The sequence below is a fragment of the Thermobia domestica genome, chromosome 5, assembly GCF_964235325.1.
Source record: "Thermobia domestica chromosome 5, izTheDome1.hap1.1, whole genome shotgun sequence".
In the NCBI taxonomy this organism is placed as follows: Eukaryota; Metazoa; Arthropoda; class Insecta; order Zygentoma; family Lepismatidae; genus Thermobia; species Thermobia domestica.
Window position 1 is genome coordinate 22,267,269 of NC_137458.1, and position 15,248 is coordinate 22,282,516.

The window sequence follows — 15,248 nt, forward strand, 5'->3', positions numbered from 1 at the left end:
CCATTATGTTATACAAGATCATTCGGGGACTATTTTCAGACAAGGGTGGCAAATCCGACGATGGAATTACTGCAGCTCAAAATGAAAAAAGAAAAAAAATCTGCCAACACACACATACACACACACACCTGGTATGTAATTGACCAATCACCACAGGGTGTATGTGATGTGTTATTTTTAACAAGAAATTTTTAGAAGTTTCTGATTTCATGTCTTTTCTTTAAATTCACCTTACGGCGAATAATATACGCTTACCGCAAATAATAACCCGTAATAAGTATAGGAAACCCAGATCCTCTTTTTAATGGCAAAAGCAACGGTTGAAACCGCCATGTTATGAGTCCATATTATTTGTAGCTTCTTTTTCGTTTTCTTTTTCAATAATATTTTTTCTTAGCAGCCTACTTTGAATGGATGAAAGATTATCGGTTGCGGTTCTTGAAGGTCAAAATCCTCTCAAGAGCTTTCAACTTAAAAGACACCACCAAAAGCAAAATCAAAAAAGAAAATCAAGGTGTGATGATCTAAGGACAAGATTTGACAAATATACAATGAAATAAATAGTGTGTAGTAGGGGTAAACCTGGATAATTTGACACAACAGGAATCATGTTAAACTTTTACCCCCGCATTTTGCCGCCATCATTATTTTTGTCGCTCAACACCACAGCTATTTTGTTCCCTTTTCTTTTCGAAGTTGTAACTGGACACTTTTTTCTTTCTTTTTTTTTTAAATACAAATTTTTAGCAGCTTTACGCTTTTATTTGAATCCCATTCCAGGACTTCAATTCTTGCTAACCGCACAACATCCACTTTCATTAGTAGCGACAAATACCAATGAACATAACATTGCGGGATTCGCTTGAAGTATACTATCGGATCTACTTACCACAGCCTGTTTGTCGAGGTGACAATTTCCTCTTGTTGATGTCATGTTACCAAAAAAATTGTAGGTTTTTGTGGCTTCATTTTGCTCGTTTGTAAACCGATCAAGCTACTGCCCTTCTTTTTTCTTCATCTTTTTTTATAAATTCAGTTGATAAACCCCTCTCTAGTGGCTCTTTTTTGTAACAAAAAATGAATGTCCATACACACACGTAATCAGAAGTTGTTGGTTGAATTTCATTACATATTTTTTAAAAGTTGTTTTTCAATATAGTAACACACAGAAGATAATATGAAAATATACCTTTGTAAATTTTTGCATCTTATATAATGCTGTAAAATTTAATAGCGTAACTAGTAGATCCTTAGGATATACTATATTTTAACATAACTTTCTGTTCGATACTAAAATATTGTGAAGTTTAATAACGTTACCAGGCGCTCACCAAGAAATTTTTGTTGGGAGGGGTCGGGAGAGTCCAATGCTGGAAGCCACTACGCCTACGTAGTATTGAACAGGTATTATTCTGTACCCGAAAACAAGATAAGTAATTGTAAAATATTTCCATCTAAATTTTCAGAAAAAAGCTGGTAGAACTAGATTATTTTTATAAGGGAAAGAGTATAGATGAAGTGTAAGATCAAATTTTCATGCTACATCAATCATTTCCTTGTTAAACAAGATAGTTTTACTGAGAAAGTGTACAAATGTATGTTGAGTTAGGAAGTTTTGGGAGGTTCGAACCCGTGAACCCACCGTGGGTTGGCCCCTGAACGTTAGGTACTGTTTACTTCTTATAACATTACTACAAATTTAAGGAAGTATCTTTTTAGTACTTATGAAATGCCATAAAATTGAACGAAATAATTTACGAATTCCTACTAAAACTATAGAATTTAGTGTTTTTTTAGGTCTTACGAAATACTGTAAAATATCATTTTGTTTTTCTAATATCTTATAAAATTTAACAAAGTTACTGTTTGCTTCTTATAAAATGTTATTAAAGTTATCAATGTAACATTTCAGTGTTTGTAAAATGTTACATAACCTTTTTTTTTTTTTTTTTTTTTTAAAATAATTTTTCAGCCTTTCAAAATATGATAGAACTTACCATACCAAAATACCATACCATAGAACCAAAAATACAATAACACTAGTTTTGTCTTTGTAAAGTGCTTTAAAATTTACCGAAATAACATTAATTGTTAATATTATAAAATTTACTAAATTAATTCTATATTTCTTACAAAATACTATAAAATTTTACAACAACATATTTTATGTTCTTCTAAAATGTTATAAAAAGCTAACAATGCAAAGTATTTTATTATTCCTTACAAAATTGCGTGCAATTTAAGAATACAACCTTTTAGTCTTTTTACTAAAATGCTATAAAATTGAATGAAATAACTACAAAATTTAAGACCATATTTTTAGTCGCTACAAAGTGCTACAAACTTTAACAAAGTAGCATTTTTGTTTTTTTTTTCTAAAATCTTATAAAATTTCACAAAATTATTTTTCTGTCCTTGTAAAAGTTAACAATGCAACATTTTAATTCTTGTAAAATACTAGAAAGTGTAACAAAGTATATTTTACACCGTATAAAATGCGATAAAATTTAACAATCTTATAAAAAATGTTATAAAAATGTTTTAAAACTTAACAAAATAACTTACTAATCCTTATTAAACGCTCTAAAATTTGAATAAGGTATTATTTCAGTTCTTACAAAATACTATAAAAAGTAACAAACCAGTATTTTTGTTTTTATAAAATCCAATAAAATTTACATAATTAATTTCAAGTCCCTATTAAGTGCTATTAAAGTTAACAACGCAACTTTTAAATATTTATAAAACCCAACAAAGTTAACAAAGTTTAGTTCTTATAATATTTATCATACAGGATACACACTTCTTTTAGCATTATTAAAATTCTGTAAAATTTAGCAAAATAACTTATTAGTATTTATTAAAGACTTCAATAATTAAGAACGTAATATTTTAACTTTCATAAATACTAAAGAAAATTAACCAAATTTTTAGTCCTTATAAAATGATAAAGTAATATTTCGTCTTTTTCTTAAATCTTATAAAATTTAACATTACTTTCTGGAGTTATAAAGTTTTGTTAAGTGTTATAAAAGTTATTAATGCAAGTTTTAGTTCTTATAAAATGCAATAAAGTTTACCGTGTATGTTTTCTTTCATTATGAAACGCTATCAAATTAAGCCATGCAACGTTTCACCCTTTATAAAACGATATAGATAATTTAACGAGATAACTTATTAATTCTTGTTAAATGCTATAAAATTTGATAAAAGAAAATTAGTTTTAAAATACTGTAAGATTTAATAAAGTAGTAAGGACATTATACTGAGTTAAGTAATAGTTTGGGTTTGGCTACAATATATACTATATAATTATTCAGATATAAGGCGTACAAGAATTTTTTTGATTGAAATATATTGGATGTTAAATCAGGGGCCACAAAATTTTTGAACGGTCCCTAAATCGAGTTTTCGTATTTTCTACGGAATAAGCATCATACTGAGTTAAGTGATATTTTGGGCTTAGCTACACTATAGGTAGTTCTCCAAATACAAGGCGCACAAGAAAATTTTTGATTAAAATATATTGGATCTTTTGATCTAAAAAGGAATATTGTTTTAGTCCCTATAAAATGCCATAAAATATAACAACGTATCATCTCAGTCTTTATAAAATGCTATAAAATTGAACGATTAAATTAATAGCTACTAACATATTAATCCTGATTAAATACTATTAAATTTAAGGATGTGATGTTTTAGTTGTTACAAAATACTATAAAATTAATATTGTGATACAAAGTTTAGATTCTCACAATATACTAACATTCTTTTAATTAACTTAGCCTATAGATACCCTTGGTAACATATTATAGAAGCTCGGGGCTAAAAATAATCGAAAACGACATATATTATTGTCTGGTGTATAGTTTTCGGGATAACTGACATGAATAATTACATTTCCGGTGACGTTTAAGTGCAAGTTCAGCCCCATCGGCATGGTGGGGGTTAGACAGGAAAAAAATAATTTCCAAAATGATCAAGATTATTGTCGAAATCATATTTTCCATAGTAAGGTGATTGGTAACAGTCATGACGACATTCCAACCCAAGTTTAGTCGAAGAAAACAATGTAAAATTTTCAAGAATTTTTTTAGAAATTAATGGAACTATGTAAAATCTTTCAGAAAATTCCTTCGATTTTACACAATATGTAGAGTTCATTGTCTGTTTTATCTAATGGAAGATGGGGATACATAAACACCCGAGCGATGGCTTGAAAGAGTTTATAGTAATTCCATAAACCATTTTTTCCTATACAAGGAAAGGGCATTTTAGCTAGTATTAGAAAATGTACGCTAATTTTTTTTTGTATTTATAAAATGCTATAAAATCTAACGAAGTAAAAATTCTTTGTAAAATATTTAAAATTTAACTCAATAATGCAGGTTTTAATGGTTTTTATACCACACAATTAAAAAAAAAAATGATAAACTAAATGTCTACAGCTTCGTTCAAGCAAGATATAGATTACAAACTGTGTTACCGAATGCACGACAAAAAATGTGCAACTTATGGTCAAGTGGTTAAGGGTCGTAGTTTCTGTCTTGGATTTGAATCGTCTGGGATTTGACTTTCGGTAGTACTTGTCTCGAATACAAAATCGAATACTAATTTAAGCAATAACTGTTGGTGTATTTTCTGGGGGTATAGCATTCACGGAAGCCGTCCTTAGCGATATTGCACACGAAACAAGACAAAGAATAAGGCTTTCTTGTCTCGAAATTTTTATCGTCTCGTATTGTAAATGTATGCCCTGATTTCTTTCTTACAAGGGACGTATGCGAACCATGACAGTTAGATATTTATGAAAATTCATATCCTGACTAATTGTGGATCGCTAATCATTGTGGTGATAGTCACTTGGTGCAGAAATACCTTGTTTACCCTCTACGTATAGTACGTATACCAAGCAGTAACCGGGTGAGGCTGTGAAGAGTTACACTCCAAAAAGGCCGGAAAAAGGCAGAGAATGAAAAATGTGTGCAGTTAACCTGATATCTACGAAAGGGGGACATGTGACCAAGAATACGGCAGTGCTGTCGCACGAGCGGTGTTGCCATCGCAATACAAACTTATACTTATGAAACGTGAAAGAAAATAAGCAAAAGGTGGGTTATCAGTGTTGCCAAATAAGGGAGATATAAGGCTCTAAAGTTTAGAAATTATGAGGTCCGTACAATAAAACGAACAAATGTACAACAACAAGAAGACTGCAGAAGAAACAAATCTACAGTAGGGAGTATACTCTAGCATGCGTAGCACCCAGGGCTTGATACAGGATTCACCTAAAAAGGGCACATGTTAGAGTAGCCGGAGAAAGAAGTCCCATGACACCTAATGCGGAAATGTGAACAGCTACTCTTCCTGAAGCGCAGCAATTCCAATAGAGTTTATGTGGAATCGTTATCTCGAACCGTTTTCGAGAGTTATAAAACGAACTGTCTTGGGGATGCAGCACTGCATAAAATCCTGCATGCCTTCCAAACCACAGAAACGACAGCGTAGTGCCTAGAAAGAGTACAGAAAAGCTGCGACACGAAAGATAACAAATCTGTGACAAGAAAGCACGTCAGAATCGATTAGCAAAAATTAGCCAATGACCTGTGATATGTGTTAGTCGAGAGTATAGGAAACACTAGCATGTGACACAACGATGAGGATAAAACGTATTGCATTCAGGTTCAGTAATATACAGGCGCAAAATATTTTAACATAATACACCAATACATACAACAGAAACACCATAGATAGTACGGCAAACTACGTCGATTTCTCGCCTTAGGCGTACACTCGATATGGCATATCAAGCCCGTTAGTCACTGGATAATGTTTATATTCTGGTTTACTCCCTACTGTACATTTGTTCCTTCTGCAATCTTCTTGTTATACATTTGTTCGTTTCATTGTACGGACCTCATAATTTCTCAACTTTAGAGCCTTATATCCCCCTTATTTGGAAACACTGATAACCCACCTTTTGTTTATTTTCTTCCACGTTTTATGTCAATTGTTTTAATGCCATAAAATGCTATACGTTCTATTTGAGAAAGTATAAGTTTGTGTTGGGATGGCAACACTACTTGTGCGAGAGTACTGCTGTGTTCTTGGTCACATGTCCCCCTTTCGTAGATATCAGGTTAACTACTCATTCTCTGCCTTTTTCCGACTTCTTTGGAATGCAACTCGGCACAGCTTCACTCGGTCACTGAATGGTATATGTATTATACGTAGCGGATAAGCAAGGCATTTCCGCACTGAGTTACTATCACTACGATGCTTAGCGATCCACAATTAGTCAGGGTACCAATTTTCATAAATATCTAACTGTCATGGTTCGCATACGTCCCTCGTTAGTATCATCTATTTGGTCTAGGAATTAATTCGTGCGGTTGGTACACACACATTGAAGCTGTAGTACAAACACAAAATACATAAATACCTTAAGAAAAATATTGTCCATCGCTAGCCACCACTTTCGCCCATCTGTCAGGCAATGTACGGATTCCGTGGCGAAAGAAGTCCTCATCCTTGGAAGCGATCCAGTCAGAGACCCATGTTTCGATATCTTCTGAAGAAGTAAACCGCTGTCCAATCAAATCGTTGTTCATGCAATCGAACAAGTAGTAGTCCGAAGGAGCAACGTCTGGTGAATACGGCGGGTGGGGTAAAACTTCCCATCCGACATTTTCTAAATAGGTTTTGACCGGTTTTGCGACATGTGGGCGAGCGTTATCATGTTGAACAATAAGTTTATCATGTCTGTTCTCCCATTCTGGTTGTGTTCTGGCCAGAGCTTGCTTCAAACGCATTAATTGTCGTCGATAACGTTCTCCATTCATAGTTTCACCCGGTTGCAGCAGCTCATAGTACACCACACCTTTCATATCCCACCATATGCACAGCATAACCTTTGCACAGTGAATATCTCGTTTTGGTTGTGATGGACCTGGTTCACCTGGTTTCACCCAGGCCTTTTTTCGTTTAGGGTTCTCGTAATGGATCCACTTCTCATCACCCGTAATAATTCGATGCAGAAACCCCTTTCTGCTCTATCGTTGAAGCAGCAATTCGAAAATGGTTTTTCGTCTTTCAACGTCTCTGTCTTTCAATTCATGTGGAACCCAATGTGACATCTTTTGAATCATTCCCATGGCTTTCAAGCGTTTGGAGACTGTTGTTTGATCAACGCCTAATGCTGCTGCAAGTTGTTCCTGCGTTTGACACGAATCCTGTTCGAGCAATGCTGTCAATTCTTCGTCTTGAAATTTTTTTGGCTGTCCAGCTCGGTCTTGGTCTGCCAAGCCGAAATCACCACTTCTAAACCGTGCAAACCACTTCTGACACGTTCGCTCAGCTAGAGCATGGTCACCATACACTTCCACCAAAATACGATGACTTTCAGTTGCACTTTTCTGCATGTTAAAGTAATGCAGCAGGACACCCCGCAAAAACACTTTATCAGGCACAAATTGCGCCATGTTCACTTAACTACAAACTGGTGTTGTTGACGCTTTAATCCACTGCCCTATACTACGAACGATACGCGATGACAGGGGTTTGCAACACATGTGTGGATACACGGAACTGTGGGACGCTCCGTTCGTTGCGCCATCTCTTGTCCAACCGCACGAATTAATTCCTAGACCAAATAGAAGTTATCAGAATATTTTCTAATAACGAGTGGTCCTTGAATGGTGTGTGGTATAACAACCTTTAAATCAAATTTATTAGTAGCCAACAATACGAGGGTTGTCCACAAAGTACCAGACGTTTTGGCCTATCGTGGCAGTGGGGGGGGGGGGGAATGATAGTGTCGCCATCTTGGTGTCAGCACGTTACCACAATCAGTACGTATGTAGCCTGAGGACTGTGACACTCTTACTGTGCTTTATGTGGCGTGCTACAATGTCCGCTGCAATAAAAAAATCAAGCCACTTGTGAAGTGTCTCCTGTGATTAGGTTTTTGTTGGCAAAAAAAAAAAAAAAAGCAATTGAAATCCATCGCCAACAAGCGCTGGAGAAAACTTAGCGCGAAGGTGTTGTTGTTGTTGTTTTTTTTCACAATGCACGTCAACACACGGCCAAGTGCACTTGCAAGAGCTCTTGGATGATTTTGGATGGGAGGTGTTCGATAATCCACCATACAGCCCGGATTTGACGCCGAGCGACTACCACCTCTTCTTACCGATGAAGACATGGCTCGTTGCACAACGCTTTGATACTGACGCCGAACTGCATGCCGATGTAAGGCAGTCGTTGAAATCGCAGGTGGCAAATTTCTACCGCGACGGTGTTGAAATACTTGTGCCACGATATGATAAGTGCCTTAATTTGTATGGCGATTATGTGAAAAATAGTTTAAGAGTGTACCTTTCAAAGGTATATAATACAATTTGATTTGTTCAGTCTGTTACATTTCCCTTAAAGTTTCAAAACGTCTTCATTCTGTTACATTTTCCTTAAAGTTTCAAAACGTCTTCATTCTGTTACATTTTCCTTAAAAGTTTCAAAACGTCTTCATTCTGTTATATTTTCCTTAAAAGTTTCAAAACGTCTTCATTCTGTTACATTGTTTTTTAAGGTTTCAAAACGTCTGTTACCTTCTGGATTTCACAGTTCTTATTCAACTGGAACATTTTATTGTTTATTTATAAGGAGCACACATTATTGCTCGCCTTCTAAGAGTTACACACATACTCCTAAGAGTGACACTTATACACCTTACAGTGGCACACATAATCCTAACAGTGACACACAAAATCATAACAGTGTCACATACACTGCTAACAGTGACACACATATTACTTGCAAATAATGCAATAATGATTTGAGAATAATATAGAATATTAGGAACAATGAATTGAAAATAAGAGCTATCCTTAAATAGGAAATCACGCTACGCCACTGGCTATTCTTAATACCATAGAGCTGTACAATATCAGGATTTGGATATCGAAAATCGATAGTGGCAAAATGGAGAATTGATCGATGTATTGAAAATATGGAAACATCGAAAATATCTAAGTATCAAAATATATCGAAGTAATGAAAAATATAAGGGAACTAGGAAAGTTTTGCAATACGACCTTATTTCTTATACTTTTCAAAATACTTTCCACCACACATTACACATGTTTCCATTCTTTGAAACCAGTCGCCGAAGAAACTCTGTCATCTTTCGGCATAGAGCTGAGCACACTCATCATCCCAAGCCCTTAGTAGGGCGTCGTCGTTTGTAAAACGCCTTCCTTTCAGTCTGGTCTTCACATGAGGAACAGCACGAAGTCACAGGAAGCAAGATCTGGACTGTACGGAGGGTGCTCTAATAGTTTTAGTCTAGTACTGGCCAACTACTCTGAGCAAACTGTTGAACGATGCGCTGGAGCGTTATCGTGGTGAAGAAACCATGTGCCCATCCTTGAGTTTGGGTACAACTGTTTGAGAGCTGTAAGAACTTTAGGCAGACATTCCTCGGTATATCACTTCCCTGTGACTGTCTTCTGTGTTTCTAAGGAAAGTCGCTCGACAATTCCTCGCACACTAAAAAATACCGCCAGCATTCTCTTCTTCACTGATGTGGACTTTCGAACAACCACGGGGTCTCCTTATCTTCGAACACCCACACTTTGTTTTGGGCCTTGGTGGGGATTTCATAGTAATAAAGCCAAGTTTTGTCACGTGTCACAATACTGTTCACGTAGGAAGATTTTCCATTTTTAAATTTTTCAGCACTTCACGGCACCATGAAATACGGTGTGCCATCAGCTCGTCGGTCAAGTCATATGGTACCCAAAGAGTAAAAAGCTTTGTAACTCGAGGGTGATCGCGAAGAATAGCACGAACTGCTGACGCATTAATGTCCAAGCATACCTCTATTTGATGGTATATAACCCGTCTGTTGCAAGCATTTTCCTTACTGCACCAACGTATTGTTCAGTCACAGATTAAGATGGCCGACTTGATCTTGGAGCGTCCTCAAGGCTGAAATTTCCTGTTTGAAACTCTCGGTACCACCTAAATATCGCTGTATGATTAGGACAATCCTCTCTAAGCACAGGAGTCATTTCCTCTAAACATTGATCAACACTTAAACCACGTGCAAAATAGCAGCGCATAATTGCCCGGTATTCAGGTTTTAACCTCGACGACATCTCCACCTCTTTCACTAATGGGGCGTTTACACTTAGTCGATTTGCGTTCGATTCAGTTGAATTGACGTCACTTTCAACTTAATCGACCGTGTAAACGGGACTTAACTTAATCGCTTGTTGATCGAAGGCGACTAATCGACTGGCAACTGAATTGAAAGACGTTCTATTTTCTGTGGTTGAAATAACTGAACACGTCCATCAATCTGATTCGGCCTAGTTGCTTCGATTTAGTGGCAAATGCAGCGAGTCGATTTAGTCGTGCGACTAAATCGACCAAGTGTAAACGCCCCATAACACAGCTGAAAATCAACTGACACTGAGACAATGACTAGAGCTTCTACCGTGCAAGTTTGGACATGTCTAAACACGCGTTAAGTTGCAAACTCCTGTGATGATCCGTTCTGTTCTATTGCAAAACTTTCCTAGTGCCCTTTTGTATTGATATATACCCTATACCTATTTGAGTTTTTCTATCTTGTGTCCTTAAGTAACATTAAGGGTGGGAATCTACTATTAACGTCGACTTCCAACTAGAACCAGGGCTTTCGTGCCGGGGACAAATAGTCTTAATGTTCACTTGGTCTAAGCTATAAGTTAAACGTAGGTTAATATACAAGATTCATTTTCTGTAAATAATTCGTAATAATTTCTTTTGTAATTAACTATTAATTTAAAGTTTTTGAAAATGGTAAAATAGTATAGTTTACTTCTTATATATTGAAGTACAATATTTTACAAGTAGCATTTGCGTCATAGTTAGGAAAAATGAATAAAAAATAAAATGAAATCTTTCAGTTTAACGTCCCACGATTATGCCCTTTAAGCTAAGGGAGAAGGATGATTAAGGCAAGTGAATAATTGTGGAATAATTTGATGGAATGAGAAAGTGGGAGGAAACGGGAGTACCCCCTAGAAAACCCATGGACACGATGTTGTCTACGACAAATTTACTTGTCCCTAGGATCGAACCAGGGACCCTACACACAAGAGATATGTAAGTACTCTACCACTGAGCTACCATTGTCCTTTGTACACAATAAGGTTGATGAGATATGGGCTAGAATTAATGTTAAGACTTACATTTTAAGTTTTGTTTGAGACAGATAGGCTGTTAGTCAATAGATAGGAACAAGGGCGCCCATCAGGGGAGCGAGGTGGGGCGCTTGCTCTCCCCCTAAGAGGAAATCGTACTTGGGAATATCGAAAGTACAATAGAATTTTTACATTAGTTATAGCAAAATTTGAAACTATATTTGAAACCTTGCTTATATTTGCCTGCCCTTGGAAACCACAACATGGGCGCCCTTGGATAGGAACGAGCTAGAAATTGATTTGGTCAAGACTAAATATAAATGCATAGTTTTTGAGAAAATCTAGGAGAAACAAGTGTAAGTTGTATTTGTTTATTATTAGGAAAAATACGTACTTTTAAATTTTTCGTGAGTTGTTTATTTATTTATTTATTTTTAATGTTTCTATCACAGTTTTCTTAGAGAATTGATTCCTGTTTTTAAAAGATTATATCAATAAGTCAAACGAATTGCATTATACAATACTTTTTTTTAAAAAAAATAGTTACAGAAATTTTTAGTAAAATTAACTATTAATTTAAAACAGGGATGCAAATAACCACTCGCCTATTCGCCCGGGGCGAGTAGTTCAAGCATCAGTGCGGGCGAGTATTTAATATTATACCGAAGGTAAGTAAATGATTTCTATTGTGAGATGTGGGCTAGAAGCTTTTTTTCTTGGGTTAGTAAAATTTTGCTGCTTATTTGCATCCCTGATTTAAAGTGTTGAATGGGACTGCTTTCTTAAGATGCCGATAGGAGGCTTTTGAATTTCGTGCGACACTTCGAGTTCAGACAAATTCTATATGAGAGGAGATGAAGGAAAAACGTAACAAAAAAAAAAAAAAAAAAAAAAAAATAGATCAAAAGATTACGATCTTGGCCAAGAATTTTAAGAATGATCCAAAGAAATGCATCAAAAGATTGCGATTTTGGCTAATAATTAGTTTTTGTGGATCAGATTCCACAAAATGTTTGAATGGCCCGTAAATCGAGTTTTCGTATTTTCTACGGAATAAGCACATCATACTGAGTTAAGTGATAGTTTGGGTTTGGCTACACTACACCAGTTCACATATAAGGCCTACATTTTTTTTTTTTTTTTTTTTTGCTTGAAATACATTGGATCTTTTGATTCAAAAATTATTCTATTGCCCCAGTAACATATAGCGGCATTGTCTATTACTGTATCTTAAGCCCCCAACTCTGGGTTCACTTCACCCTATTAAGCTTATGTTAACCTTCTAATGTTAGGGACATTGAGCTGAACAATCCTTCTCTCCCTGACGACAGAGAAATATGTAGCGCTTTTCTTACGTTACGCACGCTCGCACGCGCTGCTTTCGATGCAGATGGCTTTAACGTGGACACAAGATGAAATAATGCAATTATCATTTTAATGAAATCTCTTCTGCTACACTGAGCACTTTACAGAGTCAGGGTATACAGAAGCAAGCAATGATTACAGATTGGGAAAACAAGCAGGGTATAAACAACGCCATACAAGTAACTGAACTTACGATGACGAAAGTACAAACAAGAAACATAACCTGATATTACGGTTAATTCACATTTAGTTCACCGTGTTTCATCGTCATCCATCATTAAGAAGCTTGGTTTATATAATATATATATATATATATATATATATATATATATATATATATATATATATATATATATATATATATATATATATATATATATATATATATAATCTTTGTACGAGGGTGATTCAGAAAGTAATGCCTCCAAGGTGATGCCTTTAATTGTGTTTGACAGATAGCACCGATACCTTTAATTGTGTTTGATAGATAGCACCGATATCTTTAATTGTGTTTGACAGATAGCACCAATACCTTTAATTGCGCTTGACAGATAGCACCGATACCTTTAATTGTGCTTGACAGATAGCACCGATACCTTTAATTATGTTTGACAGATAGCACTGATACCTTTAATTATGTTTGACAGATAGCACCGATACCTTTAATTGTGTTTGACAGATAGCACCGATACCTTTAATTATGTTTGACAGATAGCACCGATACCTTTAATTATGTTTGGCAGATAGCACCGATACCTTTAATTGTGTTTGACAGATAGCACACCGATACAGCTATCAATGGAAAGCTTGCAATGTCAGCTACAAATGGTGGCATGATTTTCCAACATAGTCCCCATTACGGGCAATACACTTGCGCCAACGCAAAACAAGGCTTTTCATGCCGTCGGCAAAGAATTAGGTATATGGCGGCTGTTGGCGATAGCATTGCCGAACTGTTGCTTCTACCTCCGCGTCACAACTGTATCGCTGGCCCTTAAGGTGATCCTTAAGTTTGGGGAAGAGCCAAAAGACACAGGGCGCAAAATCCGGACTAGACCTATAGGCAGGATGAGGCAGAATATCAAGAAAACACTTTGCCAGCAGATGGGACAACTTTGAATTTTTTGGCGGAGGAGAGGGCATGTGGCGGTACTCCATTGACTGACGTGTCGTTTCCGGGTCGTAATGATGTATCCACGACTCGTCGCTAGCCATAAATATTTCTAGGCGCACAACCTTCCGCAGTCAGAAATTCAATTCCGGTTTCAACCGAAGGTTACCACTGAATGCCATGGATTGCTCTATTACTCTGGAACGAGGAGAGATAGGAAGGTAAAACGAGTGACATTCTATAGCTTAAACATCAGTGAATTAATAATAAACAGTTCAGAATGTTTGCAGTAGGTCTACTATTGGCCAAGTAGTGGGCATCGAGGCATTACTTTTTGAATCTCACTTGTGTATTTACAGCCTTCTCTGTGCGTTCGGTCGTCCGTCCGGGAACTAAAATCTCAAGCACTGCTTGTAAAGGGGTTCAGAAGTTAAAAATCGATTTCGTTGATAGATATAATGTTGAAACCGGATGAGGTAGAAATCAACCACTTCCGGTTTTTAACTTGACCACTATAGAGGAACAACGCTAATTCTATTGGTGGGAAACAGTGAATTTCTGGTATTATTTTTGTTTTGAATATTTCCTTCACATTCACAAACATAATTGGTTAGGATTTTAATATCAGTGAGATTACTGAACAATATGAAGTATGATAGGAACCAGGCCGGTACCCAGCACAAAAATGTAGGGGGCGCGGTTGAAATTAGGGGAGGCAGATCCAACCATATTATAGTTCATTAGCAAGCCCGCCGTGAAAATTTTATGGGGCCGGACCCCAAGACCCCTCCTAGATACGGGCCTGATAGGAACCGACGTTTCCCACCGTAGGTTCAGGAACTTATTTGTCTTATAGTAGACATTTAGATTTATTCGAATGGGTTCAATGCGTTTTTCATGTCAAGCCTTAAATTCAGGACTTGTTCAACTACTGACACATTTGTAGATGGTATTCATGCGTAGTGCAGCGACTTCAATACCAAAAACATATCAAAAGACAGGTATACAAGTTGTACGTACCTATTACCACACTATAGACCCTATAAATATAGGTTTATCAGAATAACATAACTTTTTTCATTTACTTTTATTATCAATTAAGCAAATAGAATTTAACTTCAAGTTCCGCAATTTAATAATAATCAACAATTACAGAGATATTTCGAAAGCAACTCTATTGCATCATATAAGCGGAAATGCTTGTTGCTGGTCGTTTCTGAAACGTTAAAATGTGTTATGATCAAAACGGAATATCGATTACCGGTACTGTTTTTCCCTCACGGAAAAATTCATATTTCAATGATTGTTTAAAATCAACTCTATATAGAGAGTGGGCACAAAATCACTTTTCCCGAAACAAATATTAGTCACATTTTGTAGAAAGCGACTTTGTGCCCACGCTGTATATTACACGTTTTCCCACTTTAGGCATTTTATGGCTAAATATAGTCATTTTTACATGCCGATTAGCTAGTACAATGGTAATTTAGCTATTAGCTATAATATTGGCTATTTCAGCATTTACAAATGTCAATTTGTAGCTATTTGTTCTTAAATCTTTCCAGTCAATTTTTTTTTTTTTTTTT

The 15,248-nt window shown here is 35.9% G+C and overlaps 1 long non-coding RNA gene across 1 annotated transcript in view; it reads left to right on the forward strand.

The window, feature by feature from the left end:
- The window catches only part of LOC145684602 (uncharacterized), a 154,546-nt gene that overhangs the window by 138,334 nt on the left and 964 nt on the right, over window positions 1–15,248 (forward strand). The window lies entirely within an intron of this gene.